Source organism: Ambystoma mexicanum, chromosome 3q (assembly GCF_040938575.1).
Source record: "Ambystoma mexicanum isolate Mex_15411 chromosome 3q, UKY_AmexF1_1, whole genome shotgun sequence".
Taxonomy (NCBI): Eukaryota; Metazoa; Chordata; class Amphibia; order Caudata; family Ambystomatidae; genus Ambystoma; species Ambystoma mexicanum.
Window position 1 is genome coordinate 447,970,123 of NC_090926.1, and position 18,179 is coordinate 447,988,301.

Consider the following 18,179-nt stretch of genomic DNA (forward strand, 5'->3'; position numbering starts at 1 on the left):
TCCATCTTGTGAACAGTGCCCGTTCTGGCTCAATTTTGCACAGCTGCCTGTATTGTACCATCGGCGGACGGGTTTCTTTCATCTAAAATATGCACAGAGCCGCCTTCTGGGGCCTGTTCCCGTGATCAAAGGTGGAGGGATCTGGGCTTAGTTATGCCTGCAAAAGTAAAAGCATTTTCGCATGTGGCAGTAGCCGGGCTAAACAGAAAGCTTTAAAGTGTGACGGCTCCTACCCTTAACGTGCGTATGAACGCCATGCCAGCTCAGCCGCGAGAACGGGGGCTTTGATGGCCTCTACCAGTGCCAAGGAGAAAGGAGAGAAGCTACTTTCCATCTCACTCTCAGGACCCTAGAACCAGGCCCTGAAGGCAGGAAATATTGGTTTAATTCTGGATTACTGCGTGAGGGTGGGCTTTCAGATGAGGCTCCTGTAGAGTTGATGCCTCGGTAATACTTGAAGCCTGCCAGGAGCTTTTTCTCTGTGGATTCTAGTTGCGTGGGAGGCTGGCCCCCTCTTCCACTTTAGCTGAGCTTGTTAGGGGAGTTATCCACGTAGTCCATAATTTCACGCCCTTCTTTAAGTACGCTACAGTTTCCTTCTCCTGTTAAGAGGGCAGTGTGAGGTTCTGGGGTCTCATACAGATATGGAGGTAGATTATTAGAAGGGACAAGCGTGGACAGAGGCTGTTCTATTCAGATGAAGTACTGAAAATCGGATGGAGAAACATTGTCCAGTCTCCTGTTCTGATGTACATTAGGTGGGATTGGTGAGACCGACTGCTGGGTAGAGAAACCAAAGTAATGAACTTTGTGGGGTGGAATCTAAGTCCATTCAACAGAATCTGGGACCCCCTAGCCATCAAGATGAGACCCAACCCTTCACTTCTACATTTCTGGAAGGAGCTCAAGATCCCCGCCTTCAAGGAATGCCTCATTCCTAACATGTAGGTCCACACATACTCCCCACCTAACCTGAGACTGAGCAGGCTCCTCTGCTGTGTTCTCCCTTAGTTGCTTGTTGATCCCTTGCTGCCAAATTGCCAGCCCTCCCTCTCTCCTGTTGTTAGCGCCCCACTCTCTTGTATCTCTACTGCCCTCAATGTGCGCTTCCCCTATGACTTTAAAGCGATAATAATAATAATAATAATAATAATAATAATAATAATAAAAAGACAATTCAGGGGTGGATGGGTAGTTCATCTAGAGAAGTATTAGCCCCCAGACTAAACAGAAGATGCGCCAATTAGTGGGTGCCTAATATATGTGTTCAATGTGCTGTATCTTGCAATAAGATGCGAGTGGATTGGTGGGAGCGGTGAAGCCCTGTTTAGTTAACGCGTGTAGATCTGCTTTTATGCATTGAGGCTCTTGTGATGGCACTCAGGGGTCGATGGGAAGATGCACTTCGGAGTTTGCAGAGCAAAAGCCCTGTTCAAATTGCAGGGAAAAATAGCACAATCGCATGCATACCCTACGCCCCCCCCCCACCACCTCAGTCCCACCCCAATTAGGGAGTTACTAGCCTCAGTCCAGACAGAAACTAAACTGAGAAAATCCCTGGGTGCCAAATGGGTCGTCTACTAAATTACTTGGTGCGTGATGCCCTGTTTAGTGAACATTTGACGATCGGCCTTCAAAAGGGCATTATTGCACCTTTGATGGACTGAGTTCATCTTAATGTGGTAAATGTTTCTCCAACGTTTAATAGGAAGGAGAGTTGGTTGAAATGATGTGTGTAGCTATGTATATTTATGTCGTGCAAACCGATCTAGAAAGCTAAGTGAAGTGCTCTACAAGTATAAATTGTGCATTGTGAATATTTGAACATAATGTTCCATGATGTATTCCGCCCACTGCTACGCTCTGTAATAATAGCTGTTATCATTTTCCAATTTAGTGGTACTGACTTGACGACCTCGGAAGGATGAAGGGCATGGTTTGCCCTGCTGGGGATCAGAACTTGTGAAGAACACGGGTACCCATCTGAGAGGTGAGTGCTTAACCTGTGAGCTATCCACCGAACTTGATAATAACTGATAGGAGGGAGAATAGTGCAGGAGTGTCATCATCAGTCCTGTGTCAACAAAATGAGTGTAGTGCTCCTTGAAGAGCAGGGTCTTCTGAAAGGCTGGAGGGATAGGCCAACCGGATGCGTGTAGGTATGTTGTTCCAGGCTTGGACAGGATTAGTCTTGCTTTCTAGTGTAGTGTTTTGGATTCCATAAAGAAGTTATCTTGCGTTCTGGCGTTGTATTGTCTTCTGAGATGGTGAGTTTCTCATCCAGATACATCCAGGCTTTCATCATCAATACTTTGTAAATTATGCAGGCCATCATATGCCGATGTGGGCAGGAAGGTAGTGTCTTGATCGTGAGTGTGATGTGGGCAGATTTAAGTCCTGTGGTAAGGCAGCGTGTGGCATGGTGGATAGCTTCCAGACTGGCCAGGACTGAGACTTGGACTCCTCCAAGAAGGTTGTTGCCTCCATCCAAATGGGGGCGCACCTGGGTTTGGACAATATTTCTGAAGTCCTAGGTAGGGTTGAAGCTCTTGGGTTTGTGGAGTGAGAGCCGTTACCAGGGTGTCATTTTGCAATGTTTGTTTTAAAAGAGAACTCATTGACCACCTTGAAGCTGAGGGACTTTACACTCAGGGTGAGTTGTGATGAGAAGACGTCAAGTTCCACCTCTGTCTGCCAGCTCCCGTCATGGGTGTGTTTGGTGTGTCTATTCTTTATGATCCAAAAGGAGGTCTTTCAACTCAACCAAAAGACCTAGCACTTGAAAAAGGGAGGTGCTTTCCGTAACAAGTCATGCTTGAATGGGTGAAGTTAATGGATTATGAAATGGCTAATTCTGTCTTTGAAAAAACAAATTACAAATGTTGTTACTAGCACTAATCGAGGGCTCTGCCTAGTTATTTCTCACACTGGAAACAGAAGGGTGCGTGCGGCATAGAGAATATTGTCTATTTTTGTTAGCTCATGTTTGTTGGCACCTCAAACGAGGATGATCTCTCGCTTGCTTGGGTTCAGCTTCATGTTGGCACTCTGCACCCAGGCTTGGATGAGATACAGGCAGCGTTGCAGCCAAGGAATGGCTCTGGCACTGTTCATTTTTCGGTAGAGCTGTGTGCTGTCGTCATACTGGTGGATTCTGATGTTGAAATTGAAACAGAGTGCTACAGGGTCTCTATCCAAAAGATACAAATGTCTTGCAACAGGATGAGGACTTGGATTTTGTTGGTCTCTTTGCTTCATCTTGTCAGAGGCCGGTCTGATAGTCTTGCAGGAGCTTGTTTTGGAAGGTCTTTTTAATGTGGTTGGAGAGGCACAGTCTTCTCAATGATCTTTCTAATGAAGGATAGATGGCTCATTGGGACATTTTTAGCAGAGGACGTATTTTGCAGGTTTTCCGAGCATCGGTCACAATTCCTTGAGTGAGTGAGGCACTGATAATGTGGAGGAGTGGAATGAGTGGGTTTCCTGTGATGGTTCTTCAGGATATTCGCTCAGATTATCTTTTCTTTATAGGGATGTGTCATTGATGGCTTTAAGGATTTTTGTGTGAACTTCCAGTATTATGGCTCTGAATTTCCCCTCTATAGTGATGGGACAGCGAGGAATGTTTATAGAAGTTTGGATTTTGACAATGTGACATTGAATCCTGTTGATTCTGTATTTTGTCTATGAAGAATTTGTTAATTGTATTGGATTTGGCCATTTATTCCAGTACAGTGGGAACTAGTATAGAGCAGATGCATGCGTTATGGCCTTGAAGAGCCCTCTGCCCTTGTTGGAGACACTGCTATCATTTGCATGCACTTCAACGTGCTTTAGCTGAGTGATGAGAACTTTGCCGATTGTGGTTTTAGTTCAGATCTTTTCATGTTGGTTGATGGTGCTTGTTCTGTTGACGTTAGATGAATGGGATCAGAATGAATTCCACTAGGGGAATATTTTCTTCCAGGACAGCAAGGGCAATGTTTTTTTGGGAAGAATTGCTCATTGTGTGTCTTGGTTGGTGAATGCTGGCAATAACTGGTGGGTGTTTGAGTCAGAGCCGCATCCAAATGGCAGTGTGGTCTGTCCGGTCTAGTTGGAGTGCTTTGAGGTACTTGATGTTTGGGTACGAAGTGAACATCACGTTAAAAGTATTACGTCTGTTGAGACCTATGGCAAGCTGTGTGGTGATGTATGTGTCTAGGAGACAAAAGGGACATTCTTTTTTTTTTCTTTTTCTGGCTGCTTGTTACACACCAGAGGTCATGATGGTTGTTGGGAAGAGAAAGGGCAACTGCCTGTGTCATGTGGCTCATGGTTTGGTGAGGACAAATGGGGAATATGTAAGCTACATCACAGGAATATTTCAATTAAAAAAACGAATGGACATTCTTGAGGTTAAATTTGAGGCGAATTCGTTACCAGTTTTGTTGGTGATCGTCATCACATTTCTATGCTCCTGCCTAAATATAGAGGTACTATGGACGTGGATGCCTACCAGTGATGGGAAGCCTGGCGTGTGCTTGGGCTTGTGGCATAGACTAGTTTTGGTGATGATGCTAAGGTTGAGAGGAGAGCTGTATGTGGTGTGATGGGGGTAGGAGAAGTATAAATAGCAAGTAGAGTGGAGGTGCAACCGGCAGAATGAAGTCACAAACTTGAAATGTGTTGGTTAAAGTACAGTGCATGGTTTATCAGCTGTGAGAGATTTGTATCTAGCTGGCCAGGGAGTTATCTCAAAAGACTGCTCATTTTTTTCCTGAGCTGCAAAACATCTTGAACTTAGAATTTGCACTTTATGCCGTTTTGTAATTTGTTCTGTTTCACAATCAAAGTGCAGTGTCCATACATACCAGCAGACTGCTGAAAGCCACGCGGAGCCACAACACTGGTTTAGTAACATCTCTTCTGAAAGGTCTGTGTGAACAGTCTCGGTAGATGGGGTGTTGTGGTAAGCCAAATGCCCTAATTCACTCTTATCCACCATAGTTACCCTAGTCCTATAATTGCGTGGTACTGTGGGAAGTCTCTCAACATCCTGTACACCCATTGTAACGCCTTGAGTGTAGTAGAAGAAGAAGGAAGATATGCTGACAGAGCTCACTAGTGGTTTGTGTTCTGTTACTAAGTGTCCCTCTCCTGTTCTCTAGAGTCTGTGGAGTATCGACCAGGGCACAGGGCTGATCACTTGATCTCTCACTGGTTCTGCTACCTCACAACCCAGTTTCATAAACAGGCAAACAGGGATAAACAGACTAGTATGAACATGTCAAAAGAGAAACCATGTTCAGTGAATATTGATTAAAAAAAAGAAACGGATGAGCTGGCACAAGCAACTTTTTGTTTAACACATGATGATCGAGGGTGACGGATCAGTGGTTGATTAGTAGGTGCTCCGCCCCAGCTGTGGTGATATGTACTCTGGCAGTGATTATAGGTGCAGGTGGCACACCAGAGTGGTGAGCAGGAAGTGGTGCATGGGCCCCCCTCGCAATAGCAATGACATCACAGCAAATTGTCTATGGGTGATCCAGTGTTTAGTTTTTGCTTCATTGCGATCAGTGTTATGTTACATCATTTAAGCTTAATTTGTTCCTATATCCTCTATAACCTTGTGTTGCTTGCATCAGAGTTTGTCTTTGCTGTTTATCGTGTTTGCATAATTTTAAATAGTTATGATCTAGTCAAATATAAAATGTTTTAATTGATCTACCGAGCTTCCAGATGATCAATTGAAGTTCTGGGCGTCCATTGCCTTGTGTGACCTAGAGTCATTGAGTACAGGGAGATGATGTTTCAAGTTTCTCAGATGTGAACTGTGCAAATATTGTTGCAGTACCTGTCAAATTATTTCTTGGTTTCTTCAATATCCGGGTTGTTGACTCTTCCAATACACTTGCTTGAAACCTAGAGCGCCTGTTGCACTTAACCATGCCTTGTAGAATTAATGCAGTCACATTATTTTGCATACGTGTCTGATGATCTTTTCCAGATGGACTGATCATTACATGTTTCAAACAACAATCGACAGTATCTCATCCAACGCACCTTTTTGCAAACATTGTTATGGTGGACGAGTAGTAAAGTCGGATTAGGCAGAAACGATGACATCGCCATCCATATTCAATTGCTTGTGGGGTCTTCAGTGTGATTAAGTGGTGCTCGACACTGTCTATTGATAGCAGATAGAGTAAAGTGGAGGAGAAACGGTTTCTCCAGAGACTTTAAGACATCTTGGCAGGCTCTTTGGTCTAATAGTTGTTAAGCTTGTAGTGTCTCGACTTCTGAGTGTATAGCCCCCCATGGGCTCTCATTTCTCTCCTACTTAAAAATGGCTGGATATTGTATACCTGAGAACTCTAGTGTAATCTGCAGTTTGTCCTTTCTCACGATAATGTTCAAGTATATTTTTATTATGAAGATTGCTGCAAGTCTAGACGTGTCCTGTGGCCCTTTGGTCAGCAGACCTTTTAGAGAAAGCTTGTTTGTAGTGTTCCATTAAATGGACGAATCTACATTGCTGATCTTTGGGGGGATGGACACGTTAGAAATGGCATTTACATTGAGAACATTCATGCTGCTATATATTCCTTGAATAATGGGAAGACACGTTTGTGGGTGGGGGCGGTGGTCCTGATACGATTTGGAAGCAGGAGTATTTTACTTCTGATTTTTAGAAGTTGGGAGTAAAATGATTTTTAGGGAGTCAAAATGTAAGTCCAATTCCTAATGGAAGTGTTTTCTATAAGCGTGTCCATTTTTTTTTAACTGGAATACGGATATGTTTTTGTAATAATTATTTCTTTGCACATTGCAAAGATGCATGTTTACTTCTTTCGATCAAGGTGTTATAATAGTAGTTTGTAGCTCTGGTAGTAAGTGCCCAAACGTATCAATAGAGCTGCATGAGTGGCAACAGTAGCACAAGGTTCTATGTGTCTGTTTTCTATTTTTTTGTTGGCAGTATTTTTACTCCCCATTTTTATTTTTGGGGGAGTATTTGCCTATTTTAATGAGTAAAAGTGGCAGATACACCCCTTATCTGTAGGGTTGGTTGAGGGTGATGAACTCTACCTCACTCAATGATTGAAGTGTTCCATGCAATGCTTACTAAATCTGTGACTTGGGGAGTTCTAACAAGGTCCTTCCATCTCTTTGATTCGCAAAAGAAATGAAACCAAATAAACTCTGGCAGTAACAAACCTAATTATTTATTTTACTGTTTTGTATGGTTTTGGACCACGTGCTTAAACACAGAGGAGTGTCAGTGCAGTATTCAAATTAGAAAAGTAGCCACAATTGTGTAAGAAAAGCGTAAGAGGAGAAAGTAGCGATCGCAAAGGCAAATGACAGGGAGAGTAAGGAATACAAGCAAGATACTAACCAAATTCTAGAGCGCGTAGCAGAGTTAATCCAAACCAGGGACACAAGCAGAAAACTAGCAACATTCAGGAAGGTGGGAAGGGAAGGTGGGAGTAGACTGTGGAGGTGTGAGCGTAAGCCATCCGCAAAACATCAGACAGTAAGAGATAGACAGCCCAGGGCAAGGATGGATTCGATGCACACCTTCAAGTTAACAGCATGTATCGGGAGGATAGCTCAGCGGCAACATGCTCGCCTTGGAAGCAAGACGGCACGGAGCAACACAGGTTTGATTCCCGGGTCTGCGCTTAGAAACCTCTGGGTATTAAGCGCGTTATTAATAACCTATCATATCATATAGGGATGTCGAGTCTAGCTGATTGCTGATGGACACTGTTAGCCTTCCCAGGGGAATGGAGTGTGAGACAAAGATGCTAAAAAAATTGAAAGGGGAAGAAGATTATCAAGAAGTGCTGGAGTGTAGGGGATCATGGTTAAATGAAGTACAATTCAAGGACTGTCCAATTGACAAGATTCTGCTTGATTCCTTATGAATAGGACTTCCTAAACTGTAAAGGTTGGATTTCTTTCCTGAAAATGAGAAGAGGATGAACCATATGAAGTACTGGAAAAATTAAGTTTCCGATCTTGGATTGCTAACCTGATAAATATTGGTTTGTGTTGGCTGTTCCTTCAAGTTGAGGGTTATTGCCCGTAGATTCTCCTGCTGCAGAAAGCTCCACAATATAATGAGTTTTTTCAACCAATGAGTCTGATAAACATAGATTGGAACATTTTGGGCAAAGTATTATGCATTTGCCTTGGAAATTCCATATCCAATCTAAGCAAGGGGAATGAACATCGAATCATTGTGTGGGTGGCCTTCTGTGGTGGCATTCCCTCTGGACCGTAGGGAGCATTTGACCAGATGGGATGGCTGTATTTGTTCTCAACATTAAAGCATGCATTTTGGTCCACTTTTCCTGAATCTGGTTTGCCCCTTCTGCGCCTCTCCAATGGCCTCAGTCTATACCAGTGGGCTTTCCTCGGCACCGTTTGACCTTAAGAGGGAGTCCACGTAGGGTTGGCCGTCTACTGCTTTTTTAATTTGCAGTAACAATCATGCCCCTGCCACTAATAATCAGGTGGTCGCTGGTGTTAAGGGGCTAAATGACGGTGGTTTAGAGCAGGTAATCTGGCTGTAAAGTAACCACCCTTTGTTGTCTCTTAAAGATGTCCCCAGGGCAGCTTGCCTGTGGATGTTTGAGTCATTTTCAAGCATGTCAAGGTATAAGGATAATTGATCAATTGGCATTTTGCCATCAGAAAATGAAGGGCAAAGGTTTCCTCATAATTCTCTGACCTGAAGCATATTTACTATAACTGTTTGTTGCCCGATTATGACTAACTTTGTTAGGTGGTTTCCTGATAACCTATTTTTCTTTGAGGAAGAGTGAACACTAAAACAATTAATATTGCTCGAAAGAGAAAAGATCGCTGGACCATGATCACACTGTGCCCTTTGAAAAGGCAGATTCAGAAGATTAATATATTTTACCTTGTCGACTACTCACAGAAAATGACTGAAGGTCCCTTCTTGTTCACTAAAGTGTCAGTCTTGATGATCCAGGCTGTACAGCTATATTGGAGCACTTCATTACGATATCGGGATGACCTCCACATCCACCACATCCCAAATGTCCTCACCCCCAATGGCTACAGAATTCTACAACAAGAGTGTCCAAACAAGATGGGAGGAAGTCTCGCTATCATTCGCAAAGGAACATGACCATTCACCCAGCTGGACTTCGCCACTATCGGCTCTTTCAAAAACATTTCCTGCAACTTCCCGCTCTCACCATCCCACTCTCCCCAATGGACACAGTCACTTTCCACCTCATCTACATGCACTCCAAAACCAGCACCTCCTTCTTTCAAGGACTTCATGGATTTAGTTACCACCATGTCTCCCATTAACGCAAACATCATCTTCCTCTGTGATTTCAACATCCCAAGCAACCTAGCAACCAAGTATATGAAAGAAGATCACCACTGCCTACTCGAAACTCTGAACTTCACACAGTACATGAAAGACTCAACTCACACGAAAGGTAATCTCCTCAACCTCCTCATCACTAGCCTTCCCACCATCCATCACAACTTTTCAATCCTACTTTACTGGTCGGACAATCAGTCAATCCCCTTTGATGTTAGTCACAGAACCCTACTCGAGCAGACCCATCAGAAGCCCGGCAAACAAGCCTTCAGATCATTGAAGAAGTTCCCAGTGGTTGCCAGTCATAGGGTCGAAAACAAAAGGATCGAATGCCTTTTGATCGACAGTCAAAGGACCGAAAAAAAGGTTGAATTTCTTTTTCTTTTTTTTATGGGGGGGTTCCCCCCAATTCCCTGTTTTCTTTATTAAAAACATTTTTTTACCAACCCAAACTAAAAAAATATATATATAAATAAAGAAAAAAAAATTCAACCCTTTTTTTTCGATCCTTTTGCATTCGAGCAAAAGGTCATTCGATCCTTTATATTCGATCCTTTGACTGGACACCGTTCCCAGTTGAGGAACTCATGGAAGACCTTGCAAACCTCCACTTAGCTTGGGTAGAGCTACATGAGACAAACCAGGACTGTGACTTGCTTCTCCAAGTACTCAGCACAACCTTCACAACCAATATCAACCCCCATGCCCAGTGAAAGAATGCACCCTCAAGCCTACATATTCCACACCATGGTACACTCGAGAACTCGCCTTAAACAAAAGAACCATCAGAATACAAGAAAAATCCTGTTGCCCGCCCTATCTCTCACTGCTCAAGTCTGTGCGGCATGCAGACCACTGATCACCTCTTCTAAGGTCAACTTCTTCCAAAACACCATAGCTAGGGCCAGCAATGAAATCAGAACTCTTTGCAAAGCCATCAAGCCTTTCAAATGACTCTGCCAGACCCACCAGTACCACACTCCATTGAAATATCCCCCGCCATCAACTCTTTCTTCATCACCAAGTTCAGCATGATCTGCCAGCACATGGAAACCAACCTCACAACTGAGTACACATTACACATTCCATCACGCAAAACTACCATACCTGGGCAACTATGAAGACACTCCAAAGACCGCAATGCCACAAATCCATATTGTATGTGAATGACATCATCCCTGCCATCATCAAGACCCATCAAAGGAATCACTCCCTTAACATCCTCAGTGATGGCCAGCCATCGCTAATCATTTTCTGTGTCCTCCCAGCTGCATTTGACACAGTAGACCATCACGACATTCTACATCACTGCATTGGGGATCAGTGAGTTTGTCCTCAGCTGGTTCAAGTCCTACCTTGCTACCCACCACCAATTTGTCCAAATGGATTCCGCCAGATCACCAACTCCAACCATCACCTGCATAGTCATGCAATGATCCATGCTCCCTCCAGCAATCTTCAAGGTTTTACATGGAACCACTCAAAACCCTCATGGTTCCACACAACATCATCCACATCCATCAATATGCAGAAGACAAGCAGCTCTGCTTACAGATAGCTTTCATCAAGACATCCCCAGGCTCAAGAGTTGCCTCACATTGCTTACCTGAAGCTCAACCCATCCAAGACCAAATTACTAATAATGTTGTCCAAAGAAATCCACCGCTCTGACATCCAGCCCTAGCTCTCTGCTATGAACCTTGAGGTCTTCACAACCTAGGTGGCCATCTGTGCCAAGTCCTTTGGGTTTGACATCAACTGGCACCTCCCCTTCAAGCAGCAGATAGAAAGTAAGATACAAATCCAAAAATGGCTTGGTACCAACTTTATCTCCCTAGGAAAATCAAGCTCTTTGTCCCAGAAAACAACTTCAGATCTCCTGTGTAAGCCTTCATCCTCTTCCACCTGGATGGTGGGCAGGCCCTTCTGGAAAGCCTTCTGGTGACTACCTTGTCATCCCTAAGGTTTGTCCTACATACTGCAGCATGACACATCAAAACACTCCGCAAATTCAACCAGATCACCCTGACCATCATCGAACTGCACTGATCAAGCCACAAGCCCATATCATCTTGAATCCATGCTGCATCTTCTACAAAACAGTTGTCCTGAAGTCCCCAAGCTACCTCACTGAGAAACTCAGCTCTCCAGACGCCTACGATCCACCAGAAGTATCAACATGTGCAGACTTGAACTCCGCTGGTGCAGGAAGGAAAGAACCAGAAAAAAGGCAACCTCTCTCTACACCTCCAGACTCTATAACTCCCTCCCTGCCAACACCTAACTCACCACCTCTTTTCTGCAATTCAGGAAGGGGTTCAAGACCCTCCTTTTCAAGGAATACCTTCTCCCTAACACCTAGGTCCACATAGCCTCCGCTCCCCACTTAAACTGATAGTGAGGGATCTACTAACCACCCTCCCCTCTTGTTAGATGACGTTCCCTTGAATCTCTGCTTCCCTTATTGTGTCCTTCCCCCTATTACCTGTTAAGTGCTCTTTTGCTTAACAGAGTTTGGTCCGTGCTCAATAAACATAATAATAATAAATAATAATAATAATAATGCAGGTCACTGGGAAGCAGTCGAATTACTAACAATCAAATGCAGTCAAAATAACAGGATGGATAACACTCATACTCTGCCCCACACAGCCAATAAATCAGCAGTGATCCGAACCCTAAAGGTGAAACAAGCACATCCCAACAGTCATCCCACCTTTTGACCTTTATGATAAAACAGTTTGTGTTTGGTCTGTACTCTTCAGAAAGAAAATGTGAGCTGGTACAGAAGCGATCCAAACAATAGTAATGGGTACAAAAATAAAACAATGGTCAAAGTGCTATAAAAAATAGGCTTCCTTAAACTAGTAAATATGCACAAATGATAAAAAAATACCAATGACACTCTCCTGAAGGGAAAATACAGGGAATGCAGAGTTTGGAATAAATGGGAACTCTGGGTTTGAAGACCATGATGCACAGGTAATGTTTATAGTTGCAGTGTCACTGAAGATGTCTTGAGAGTGGGATCGTACTAGTCACTAGGGCTCTTATTCAGACCTTTATTCGTGCTTTTCAGCATCAAAACGGGAGTTTGTGCACTGAGCCAGGGTTGAGTTAGGGGGGCGGTATTGGCAGGAGCCAATGATCCAATAAGGTTTGGCAGCAGCAATGGATTGTGAGGCAAAACACTGGGAAAAGGCATGCGATGTTGGGTCAGCGGTACTGGAAGGATGGGCAGCCTTAGGTGCAGAAAAAAGGAAGACTTGCCTTTGGCAGCAAGCGTGCCCAACTGGCTCAACACAGCATCAAGGTTCAGCAGTCTTGACGGCTTAGGGCTCAAAATGACTGGTAACCAGAGAGGCAGTGTCAAATTGGGGATGGTAATTACTCGGCAGGTTTTCGATTTAGAGACATCAGAGCTTTGGCTTTGGCATGAAGTGGAATTCAGGGATGTATGAGGCAGTTGGCTGTGCATCGATGTCGAAGATGGATCCAGCCATTCCGTTGCAGCAGCTTGAACAGAGTTGAATGTGCCCAAAACAGCACTGAAGTGGTTCAGAAATGCATGCAGAGCCAGGGGACACTTCTTTGGTTCTTTGGTTGCTGAGGGTCCAGTCTTTTATTCTGCACTTCATATCTAGGAAGATTTTAGAGAGAACCTGCAGAGTTCTGCCACGTCCCAGCCTTGGTCAGCCAGAGGGCTTGTTCAGCCATCTGATCACCCCAAACGACCCCATGGGATGATTGGCAGGGGGCTTTCCTCATCCTTGAAATCTTGGTCTTCACCTCTAGAGCTGAGGACCTTGGACCAGTCGAGACCCTAACCGGGTTCCAGATGAATCTTTCTTCCTGTGTCTAAAAGATAAATCATCAGTTTTGCATTCTAGTCTTCTGTAAGGGGTTCAATCCAGGCTAATGTTTCAGCATCTTCCGCCTGGTGATGTCATACCTAGATAAATTTGTCTGCAGGAAGTGGGGAGGTGGTAATGCGGAATTTGGGAGCCCTGGAGAATCTAAGATGGGGATGTCTTTCTGCTTCTCTCCTTGCTACTCTAAGGGCCTCATCAGGAGTTGGGCGGTAGCCCTTAAATGCGGCAGTGACGCTATTACTGCTGCATTTTAGAGTCTGCCCAATCTCGAATTTGCAGAAAGTTTGGAGTTTTACCTCCAGCATTTTGCTGGTGGCAAAAATCCAGCTTTCCAGCCATTTTCATCTGTTTTCTATGATATTACCGCCAGTATTAGCATCCCCCAAATCCCACTGGGTCCAATGGACCCGATGGGGAATGGGAATTTACTGCTACTTGTGATACGACACTAATAGCGCCAAGTAGGTATTTGCTACTGTCTGCCTTCATTAAAGAGTCTCTGTCAATTACCAACCTGGTGTGAGTTCTGATAGCTTAGTAGAGCGAGGTCTTTGACACACTAAGCCTTTCCCTGCCCTCTGTGGACAGTTCCTGTTTATCTGGTAGGTGCCAACACTTTCCCAGAGAAGATAAAGGCTTTTGCTGTGACTGAGTGTAAATTGTTTGTTTTGGGTGAAACTCAGTCCCAGATAGTGAATATATTCAAGAGGCCCTGACCAACAGGTCATTAGAAACCAAGCTGATTATAAAATAACACCAAATAGTTTTGGCTGATATAATTGTGTAGTAAAGAGATCACCATGCCATAAAAAGACATTGCTTATATTTAAATTTGTGATCTGCCAACAGGGATCACATGTTTATAATTTAATTTAGATGCTGCATTGTCAACGGTTAAAGGCAAAGAAGGACTTTGAAATATGTGGTACCAACCGTTGCTGGCAGGAATGTGTTGGGAAGGAGGGAAGATTGTCCAGCCCCCCCACCCCCAAGTTCTTTCGGATGAGGCAGAGACCTGCAATTGAGTAGTAGGGCCTTGGGGAGGTTATAGGGGTGAGGAGGGTGCTAGCAGGGGCTAAAGTGTGGAAGCGATAGTGCATGTTTTCGCCTTAAAGTAAACTGGTAATCAAACACCATCTTAAATAACAACAGCCATATTAAAATCAAAGCCCCAAGGCACACGCAGGGAAATAAGTGATGGCATGCGTGAACAGGTCTTAGCATGGGCTCCTGTGAGAAAGGCCAGAGCTGCAGAGAATGTCACATGTTACCAGCATTCGTGTCCCAAAAAGAATGTGCCCTGCAAGGCCACAAGACCCCACGAGAAGGCGGGCACGAGCCTCCCATCTTCCCTGTCCCAGCTCTAAGTAATAACACCCAAATGCCCCCATCCCAGGACCCCCAGCATTTCAAAGTACCAGTCTGTCCCAGACCACTGACCATAAAACGGTTAAACCCCAATCGATAAGAAAATATCGGAAAGCAAGGACTAGTTGCCTTCACTTTAGCCTGGGCACGTTATTTGTGCTGCGAGGTGGCGGGAGGAATAAAACAACATAGCTAAAACGAGGGTGGGGAGCATCGTACGGGTGCCAACCTGTCTGGAATCGAGATAGTGTATGCAATGATATGGCCATCTTAGCCTCTGTCTGCAATACCAGGTGCACATTAGGTCAGAGATGCAGAGAGCTTTGTTTTTTATTCCTAATTGACAAATATTTGTAACTTTGTGCCTTCTGACATGTCAGAAGGAGCGCACATGGAAGAAGATGGACAGAAGATGCTGGAACCAATGTACTGGCATCCCCTATGGAGCAGGTAGCACCAACCAGCCATTTGGATTTGTACATTATGTACCTTACATCACTGATGACGCTGTGTGCCTTCATAAGGTGCTGCTCATGCTAATTTTAGCGCAACGTTCCAGAGCAGAAGAGTGCTTTGCTGGTGCATTTCTATTTTTGTGGAAATAAAACCTTGTTCTCCTTGCAAGAGGTGTGCTGGGCCGTTTTCCCTAGTGGGTTGAATTTTTTCTTCTGTGAGCATTGAGAGGCTTCTCTACAAATGCACATGTCACCTTGCGACTGCCAGGTTGGCAAACCACAAGGCACCTGAAGAGAAGTATTAGTAGACAGGCTCAGGAGAGGTACCTCTGTGCACTATGCTTTTTTGCATGGTTCATTATGAAAAGGGGCTCTGATTAGCAGACCTCCCTTTCAGAGAAAAAGCTACTTACATCATTTTTTAAACTAAAAATAAAAAATGCTCCGGCTATTCCTCCCTCATGAATGCCAGTCTGTCACATATCTGCACACCTTTAACTCTGCCCAGAAAGTCTAGCACTCACCTGATCCTCTTTAGATCCATGATGATTTACTGTTGAGGAATGATTTACTCTGAAACGTATCTCCACATCAGATGTAATTGGAGATTTTCTTTACTAAATATACATTTATAGCATGTTGTGCTGTGATACAGTGTAGAGCTAAATAAGAAGATCATCCTTGTAGGCCATTGCATATACCGTCAATGGTAATTGCCGCGACCACCTGACATATTTTGAGTAGCCATACCGCGCCTGTTAACTAATCTTTCACTTATATATGCATGTGTTATCTTGGGCATAAATTATGCTCGCCATGCCTTTCATTTGATAAGCTGCTCCTTGACAAGTGTTGTTCTAAGCAACATGATTCATGATATTAGATAACCGTTTAAGGCAGGGCATGTATGAACCTATGGCCAATAAATGTCTTTAAGTGTCCATTATTTGGTTCCAGATCTTAATATCCCCGCAAAAATATTGGCACACAAGAATGGCGCCATAATTCTACGGCAACATTAACCCATTAAATCTGTGGGGGACACCCCCGCATCCCTCATATTATTTTAAAGGGAGCGGGGTACACCCCTGCAACCCCTGCTCCCATTTACCCCAAAATATATCCCCACTAATAATATCGCCTGTGGCCGTTCCCGAAGGACATATATATGGCGATATTATTGGTGGGGCTAATATTACCTGACACCCATAATTTTTAGTCACACAACTATGTTTCCAACTGGCAACATGAAATACAGAATTCTAGCCATGTGTAGGTTTGCCCCCCCTGTAACTAAGATACTTGTCCGTATGAATCCTCGCAAATACTACCACCAATCTTCAAATCAAGAAATAAAGTGGTAATTTTGTTGCTGTAACTCTTTCGAAACTGGGAATAATTATAAGCAATTTCAAAAGTATCATTTTAAGGGTTGTAGTAGCTGCCTCGCTGCACTACGGAGCCTGAAATTCAGCAGTTCATAACATTATTTTCCTGGAAAGTCTTGGCCGAACTTCAACTATCAGAATATCCAGGGTGTCAAATGACAGTGCATATCTCACTAACTGATGACATCAAAGACATGCAGTGGCTCGGTTCCCACCACCGGGAAACCCAGGAAAATGCACCAAAGACCACAACTTCTGATATTTGGTTTGATGCGGAGGGGAGACTTTGCGTTTAGCTGTGTAACTCCAATCCATGAAATGAGTCACCACTTGAGACTCGAGCAGAGCTGTGGCAGAACAGTGCATAATACTGCAGAACAGGCGGCTGCGATGTTGCACTTGGTAATGGATATGCAGACTAGAAATCACCTGTCCCAGGTAGTCTAGAAGGGGGACCTCTTCCTTCATCAGCAAATGGATGGACTGTGCATAACGGTATGTCCCACAGGAGGGAAGCACACCGCATGCTTCGGAATAGTAGGACATTTCCGAACTCTTCTTCTTCCCATCATGCTTTGGTCACTCAGCTATTGCTTCCGGAATTATTTCAGCATATTTACCGGGACATGCATCCAAGTATATTCACTCGGCTACCGGAAGAACACGGCGGGGTGGGCCTTCGTAGCGCAGATCTTCTTGGTTTGTCCTTCCCATTCTCATTGGTTCGAAAAAAAGGTGCACGTTCGTTTAGGAAAAGATTTCAATCGATAATTTCTATGAAATGCCTTTGCTTGTTTATTTGTGCGAAATTGGGGCATGCTGCCTTCGCGCTTCTTCCAGGCTTTATATTGGGGCGTGTTATGCTAGTTTAGGCTTACATCTCCATGGCTTACACCTTCATGCACTGATATCCCAAAGCGAAATATATAGTTCTGAGGAAGCACTAATGCAGCGAAACACCGGCCACTCATTCTTGCACACAAAGCAACGCGAATTTAAGAAAGAAAATTATGCATTCGCGTTCTATTTACAAAAGAATATGTACATAATAAAGCCGATGATGATGGAATTAATATTTCCAAAATATTCTGCCTGGATATGAATGACTACAATTCGGGTCATGATATCTTGGAAATATGCATTCTAATACTCCCTTCTGGGGGTCGAGAAAATACTTTTTGGTACATGGTACTTTTATGAACTGGTAGCTGCCAGGTGTCTTCCCACAGACCTTGTGTGGGGAAGAGAACGTTGTGTTGTGCTGCTCTGCTCACACTGCTGTTTTCAAGTTCCACTTTGCACATGCACTGGGCCCTCGGAAAAGCGAGAGTTCTCTTTTGTGTCACGTGCTATTTATTAGCTGAAGATCTGTGATCTACATCGCCGATGGTCTCGCTCTAACATAACTTTCATTCTCTTCGAAAGCCACTCGCTTGCCATGTTTGCTCAGTTACAATGATAACGTTTCTGATAGCATCACTGCTAAAAATGTTCATTATAATTTAAGGCTTCCGGTTTCATGCTACTTATTTTTGTGCCATTTCCGTCTGTATTTTTTTTCCATATTTATTTTTGGACCTTTTTTCTCTATTTATGCACATTTATTTTTTGTCAGATAAAAGGGTAATTGACAACCAGTATTTTTCTGCATTTTTTTATAATAAAAAAATGCATTATTTAAAGCCAACATGCAGTCATATAGGAAATAAATGCTAACTCAGTTTTTTACAATACAACA

At 43.8% G+C, this 18,179-nt stretch overlaps 1 protein-coding gene across 6 annotated transcripts in view; it reads left to right on the plus strand.

The window, feature by feature from the left end:
- The window catches only part of ARAP3 (ArfGAP with RhoGAP domain, ankyrin repeat and PH domain 3), a 582,982-nt gene that overhangs the window by 72,839 nt on the left and 491,964 nt on the right, over window positions 1-18,179 (plus strand). For all 6 annotated transcript variants that reach the window (XM_069654121.1, XM_069654122.1, XM_069654120.1 and 3 more), the window contains exon 2: window positions 1,898-1,990. The gene's annotated coding sequence lies outside the window, so the exon portion shown is untranslated. The remainder of the gene's footprint in view (window positions 1-1,897; window positions 1,991-18,179) is intronic.